This window comes from Neomonachus schauinslandi, chromosome 2 (genome assembly GCF_002201575.2).
Source record: "Neomonachus schauinslandi chromosome 2, ASM220157v2, whole genome shotgun sequence".
NCBI classification, from domain to species: Eukaryota; Metazoa; Chordata; class Mammalia; order Carnivora; family Phocidae; genus Neomonachus; species Neomonachus schauinslandi.
This window is the reverse complement of record NC_058404.1, coordinates 85922099-85928326: the sequence shown is the minus strand read 5'-3', so window position 1 is coordinate 85928326 and position 6228 is coordinate 85922099. Positions and strand designations below refer to the sequence as shown.

The window sequence follows — 6228 nt, the reverse complement described above, 5'->3', positions numbered from 1 at the left end:
TATCTATCTATCTATCTATCTATCTATCTATCTATCTATCTATCTATCATCTGTCTATCATCTGTCTATCTATCAATCATCTTCTATCATCTATCTATCATATCTTCTTTAGCCATTCATTCATTGATGAACCTTTAGTTTGTTTCCACATCTTAGCTATTGTAAACAATGCTGAAATGAACATAGGGATACATATATCTTTTCAAATTAGTGGGGTTTTTTTTTTTTTCAGATAAAAAACCCAGAAGTGGAATTGCTGAATCATATGGTATTTCTATTTTTAATTTTTTGAAGAATCTCTATACTGTTTTCCACAGTGGCTGCACCAATTTACATTCTCACCAACCATTCAAGAGGGTTCCCTTTTCTCCACATGCTCATGAACACATTTTACCTTTTGTCTTTTTGATCACGGCCATTCTGATAGGTGTGAGGCGGTATCTCATTGTGGTTTTGATTTGCATTTTCTTGATTAATGATATTGAGCATCTTTTCATGTGCCAGTTGGCCATCTGGATGTCTTCTTTGTAAACATGCCTATGCACGTCCTCTGCCCATTTTTTGATTGGATTTTTTTGTTGTTGTTACTGAGTTATATGAGTTCTTTATATATTTTGGACATTAACCTGTCATTGGGTATATGGTTTGTAAATATCTTCTTCCATTCGATAGGTTGCCTTTTTATTTTGTTGATGGTTTTCTTCACTGTGTAGAAGCTTTTTAATTTGATGTAGTCCCATTTGTTTATTTTTGCTTTTGTTGCCATTGTTTCTAGGGTCAGATTCAAAAAGATATTGCTAAGACCAATGTCAAGGAGCTTACCATTTACGTTTTCTTCTAGGAGTTTTATGGTTTCTGGTCTTACATTCAAGTCTTTAATCCATTTTGAGTTTATTTTTGTATATAGTGTAAGAAAGCAATCCAGTTTCATTCATTTTGCATGTGGTTGTCCAATTTCCCCAGCACCATTTGTTAAAGAGATTGTCCTTTCCCCATTGTATATTCTTGCCTCCTTTGTTGTGATTTAATTGACCATATATGCATGAGTTTATTTCTGGGTTCTGTATTCTGTTCATTGATCTATGTGTCTACTTTATGCTGATACCATACTATTTTGATTACTATAGGTTTATAATCAAAAGTTTGAGATCAGGGAGCATGATACCTCCAGCTTTGCTCTTTTTTTCTTAGGGTTGCTTAGGCTATTCAGGATTTTTTTATGGTTCCATACACATTTTAGGATTGCTTGTTCTATTTCTGTGAAAAATGTCATTGAAATTTTAATAAAGCTTGCATTGAATCTGTAGATTGCTTTGGGTAGTGTGGACATTTTTAACCATACTAATTCTTTTAATCCATGAGCATGGAATATCTTTCCATTTATTTGTGGTTTCTATAATTTTTTTCATCAGTGTTTTATAGTTTTTAGGGTACAGGTCTTTCACCTCCTTTGTTAAATTTATTCCAAGGTATTTTATTCTTTTTAGTGCAGTTGTAAAGGGGATCATTTTCTTAATTTTTCTGAGAGTTCATTGTTAGTGTATAAAAACACAACAGATTTTTGTATATTGATTTGTATACTGCAACTTTACTGTGAATTTGTTTATTCTAGCAGTTTTTTTGGCGGAGTCTTTAGGGTTTTCTATATATAAAACCATGTTGTCTGTGAATAATGATAATGTTACTTCTTCCTTTCCAATTTGGATGATTTTATTTATTTTTCTTACTTAATTTGTCTGGCTAGAACTTTCAATACTATGTTGAATAAAAGTGGCGAAAGTGGGCATCCTTGTCTTGTTCTTGATCTTAAGGGAAAAGCTTTCAGCTTTATGCTCTTAAATATGATGCTAGCTGTGGACTTGGCACATACGGCTTTTATTATGTTGAGGTATATTCCACATAGTTTGAGGCTTTTTTTTTCTGTCCTTAAACCAGGTTAAGTTTATTTTTTTAATCTTTAAAAAAATATTTATTTATTTTAGAGAGAGAGAGCACATGCATGTGTGCATGTGAGTGGGGGGGGAGGGACAGAGGAGAGGGAGAGAGAATCCTCAAGCAGACTCCCCGCTGAGTGCGTATCCCGATGTGGGGCTCAGTCCCAGGATCCTGAAATCATGACCTGAGCTGAAATCAAGAGTCAGCCGCTGACATCATTTTGGGAGGAAGTACGTGCCTAATGAAATAAAAATAAGGTATCACAACTCCAAAAAGTTGTGACTCTTGGGAGTGAATCATCTTCCTGATAAAGTGGATCAGAGCAATGATGGGCAGTCCTGCATCAAGAATTTTAAATATGATCTGGCATGGGCTAGAATGTTCACAGCAACACTGTACATGTGGTCACAAACCAGACCACTCAAAGGATCTGATCAGTAGAAGTGATATATATATATATGTATATATATATATGTATATATATATATATACATATATATATATACATATATATATAAATAAATAAACAACAGAATACAACAAGGAGTGCAAAGTCAACAAACTATAACATACAACATGGTTAGCTCTCCCAAGCATAACGTTGAGTAACAAAAATGACATAAAAGAGTATACACTGGGGTGCCTGGGTGGCTCAGTTGATTAAGCGACTGCCTTCGCTCAGGTCATGATCCTGGAGTCCCGGGATCGAATCCTGCATCGGGCTCCCTGCTCAGCAGGGAGTCTGCTTCTCCCTCTGACCCTCCCCCTTCTCAGGCTCTCTCTCTCATCCTCTCTCTCAAATAAATAAATAAAATCTTTTTTTTTAAATTTTTTTCTTTAAGATTTTATTTATTTGACAGAGAGAGACACAGCAAGAGAGGGAACACAAGCAGGGGGAGTGGAGAGGGAGAAGCAGGCTTCCCGCTGAGCAGGGAGCCTGGTGTGGGGCTCGATCCCAGGATCCTGGGATCATGACCCGAGCCGAAGGCAGACACCCAACGACTGAGCCACCCAGGCGCCCCAATAAATAAAATCTTAAAAAAAAAAAAAGAGTATACACTGTGTGGTTCTATTTTTTATGCAAGTTCAGACCAAGGCAAAACAGACTGTCATGGTTAGAAGCCAGTCAAGGTTGTGGTTACACCTGAGGAGGCAGAGGCTGAAAGGGACATGAAGGGCTCCTGGGTGCTGATCATAGTCCATCTCAGGACCTGGCTGTGTCTAAGGCTGACTACTATGATTTGTGCATTTTCATGTACATATGTTACACTTATATAAAATTTAAAAATAAATAAGCAAAAAATGGCAGTAGTCTAGTGTTAAATTAGGCCTAGTCTGCTGGTCTATATCCACTTTGTTGAGAGTTGTTTTTTTTTTAAAAGATTTTATTTATTTATTTGACAGAGAGAGACACAGCCAGAGAGGGAACACAAGCAGGGGGAGTGGGAGAGGGAGAAGCAGGCTCCCCGCTGAGCAGGAAGCCTGATGCGGGGCTTGATTCCAGGACCCTGGGATCATGACCAGAGCCAAAGGCAGACATTTAACGACTGAGCCACCCAGGCGCCCGAGAGTTTTGTTTTGTTTTTTATCATAAATGGATAATTGTCTTGTTCTTGATCTTAAGGGAAAAGCTTTCAGCTTTATGCTCTTAAATATGATGCTAGTGCTCATAGTTTTTAGGGTACAGGTTTATAGTTTTTAGGGTCTAATGTCTAATGCTTTTTGTCTAATGCTTCTTCTGCAGTTATTGAAATGATCAAATGATTTTTATCCTTTTTTTCTTAATGTGGTGTATTATGTTGATTGTTTGACAGATGTTGAACCATCCTTGCATCCCTGGAATAAATCCCACTTGATCAAGGTGTATGATCCCTTATGCATTGTTGAATTTGGTTTGCTACATTTTGTTGAGGATTTTTGAATTTATGTTCTTTGTTTTTTGGTTTTTTAAAATTTTTATTATTTATTTATTTATTTATTTGGCAGGCCAACACCTTAGTTTAGTTCAGCATCAGCCACAAAAACAAACTCTACCAAGGGCAACAGAAGTCTCTACAGCAAGGTGAAGGGTTCAACTGCCAGGTGGTGAACATCAGGGGTGCATGGCAACACTGCGGGGGAGCAAGTTAGGAAGCAGCGGGGCTGGTGGTGGTGGCGGGTGGGCAGGTGCTTCACTTCTGGGCAGGCACGAAGTCATCGATGGCCTGGCCCTGCTCCAGCTGCCGCTCCACCTTGATGAGCAACTTCACACTGTCCACCACCATCTGACACATCGAAGATCCTGCCCACAGCAGCTGTGCCCACACAGCCTGTGCCTTGTTTCTGAAGCCACAGCCGCTGGAGCACCTCTGGGAATTTCTCATGCTTGCCCAGGTGGAGCAGTTTGATGTGCACGCCTGCCTGCAGCCCTGGGCCCGGACTGAATGGGCTGGTGAGGATGTAGCCCAGGTGAGGGTTCCATGCGAATTGGTAGCTCTTAGACTTGAAGAAGGTTTCAGTCTGGGTGAGGCCATTGCAGAAGCGAGGGAACACCTTCATGTTGCCTCCCTTCTGCATGGAGGTGACCCACAGGTGGTCTTCCTGGTTGATCCACACCAGGAAGGTCTTATTGTCATTGTGCCAGATGCCGAGGCCAGCTGCAGGGGCGACACGCGCTTGTGGAAGAGGAAGCGGTCCTCGCTGAGCTGCTGCCGCACTCCTGCCGTGCTCTTGAGCACGTAGTACCTGCCTGCCAGGTGCCAGGTCGTGGTGAGAGCTCTGTCAAGCCTAGACTTGAAGGCGCTGGGCGTGCTCTTGGCGCGCAGCTCCTCGTACAGCTCGGGGGGGTCAGTGCCTTGGCCATGTGGTCGTTGTGGCCGCTGAGGTCGCAGAACAGCATGTTGTGGCTGTTGGAGAAGGGCATGGTGGCCGCGGACAGTGGGTGGCAGGGGGTGCCGGGGAACTCGGTCCATCTTCAGCTCCAAGCGCGGCACAGGCCAACAGCCTGAATCTATGTTGTTGTTGTTCTTCTTCTTCTCCTCCCCCTTCTCCTCCCCCTTCTCCTTCTTCTTCCTCTTTCTCTTCTTTCCTCTTTTTCCCCTCCTTCTTCTTCTTCTTCAAGATTTTATTTATTTGAGAGAGAGCACACGAGTGAGCGCAGGGGGAGGGACAGAGGGAGAGGAAGAGAAGCTGACTCCACACTGAGTGGGGGAGTAGAGGTGGCTAGATCTTAGGAGCCTGAGGTCATGGACCTGATGGGAAATCAAAAGTTCTCTGTTAACTGAGCCACCCAGGCACCCCCCCCCCCCATGTTCTTGAGGCATATTGGTCCTTGTTTGTCCTCCTTCCTTCCTTCCTTCCTTCCTTCCTTCCTTCCTTCCTTCCTTTCCTTTTCTCCTTCTTCTTCTTCTCCTTCTTCTTTTTCTGTGTGTCCTTGTCTGGTTTTGGTTTCAGGGTAATGCTGGCCTTGTAAAATGAGTTTGGGAGCATTCCTTTCTCTTTGTTTTTTCTGGAAGAATTTGAGGAGGATAGGTATTGAATCTTCTTTGAATGTTTAGTAGGATTCACCAGTGAAGTCATCTAGTTCTGGACTTCTGTTCGTTGGGTGTGTTTTGATTACTGATTGAAACTTCTTACTAGCAAGCAGTCTATTCAGATTTTTTATTTCTTCGTGATTCAGTCTTGGAAGATTATACATCTCTAGGAATTTATCTGTTTCTTCTAGGTTGTCCCATTTGTTGGCATGTAACTGTCATAATAGTCTCTTATGATCCTTTGTATTTCTTTTGTATCAGTTTAACTTCTCTTTCATTTCTAATTTTATTTATTTGAACCCTCCCTTTTCTTTCTTAGTGAGTCTAGCTAAAGGTTTGTTGATTTTGTTAATCTTTTCAAAGAACCAGCTCTTACTTTCCTCAGTTTTTTCTATTCTCTTTTTAGTATCCATTTATTTCCACTCTGATCTTCATTGCTTCCTTCCTTCTACTAATTGTGGGCTTTATTTGTTCTTTTTCTGTTCCTTTAGCTGTAGTGTGAGATTGTTTATTTGAAATTTTTCTTGTTTCTTGAGGTAGGCCGATATCACTGTGAACCTTCTTACTGCATGCCATAGATTTTGGGATGTTGTATTTCCATTTTCGTCTGTCTCAAGGTTGTTTGTGATTTCTTCATTGACCCATTGGTTGTTCGGTAGCATATTTTTAAATCTCTACCTATTTGTGATTTTTCCAGTTTTCTTTTTGTAACTGATTTCTAGTTTCATACCATGGTGGTCAGAAAAAAAAATGCTTGATATGATTTTAATCTTCTTAAATT

At 40.6% G+C, this 6228-nt stretch overlaps 1 pseudogene; it reads right to left on the bottom strand.

The window, feature by feature from the left end:
* Positions 1-3976: 3976 nt before the first annotated feature.
* LOC110571254 lies at positions 3977-4886 on the bottom strand (annotated as a pseudogene).
* Positions 4887-6228: the final 1342 nt, after the last annotated feature.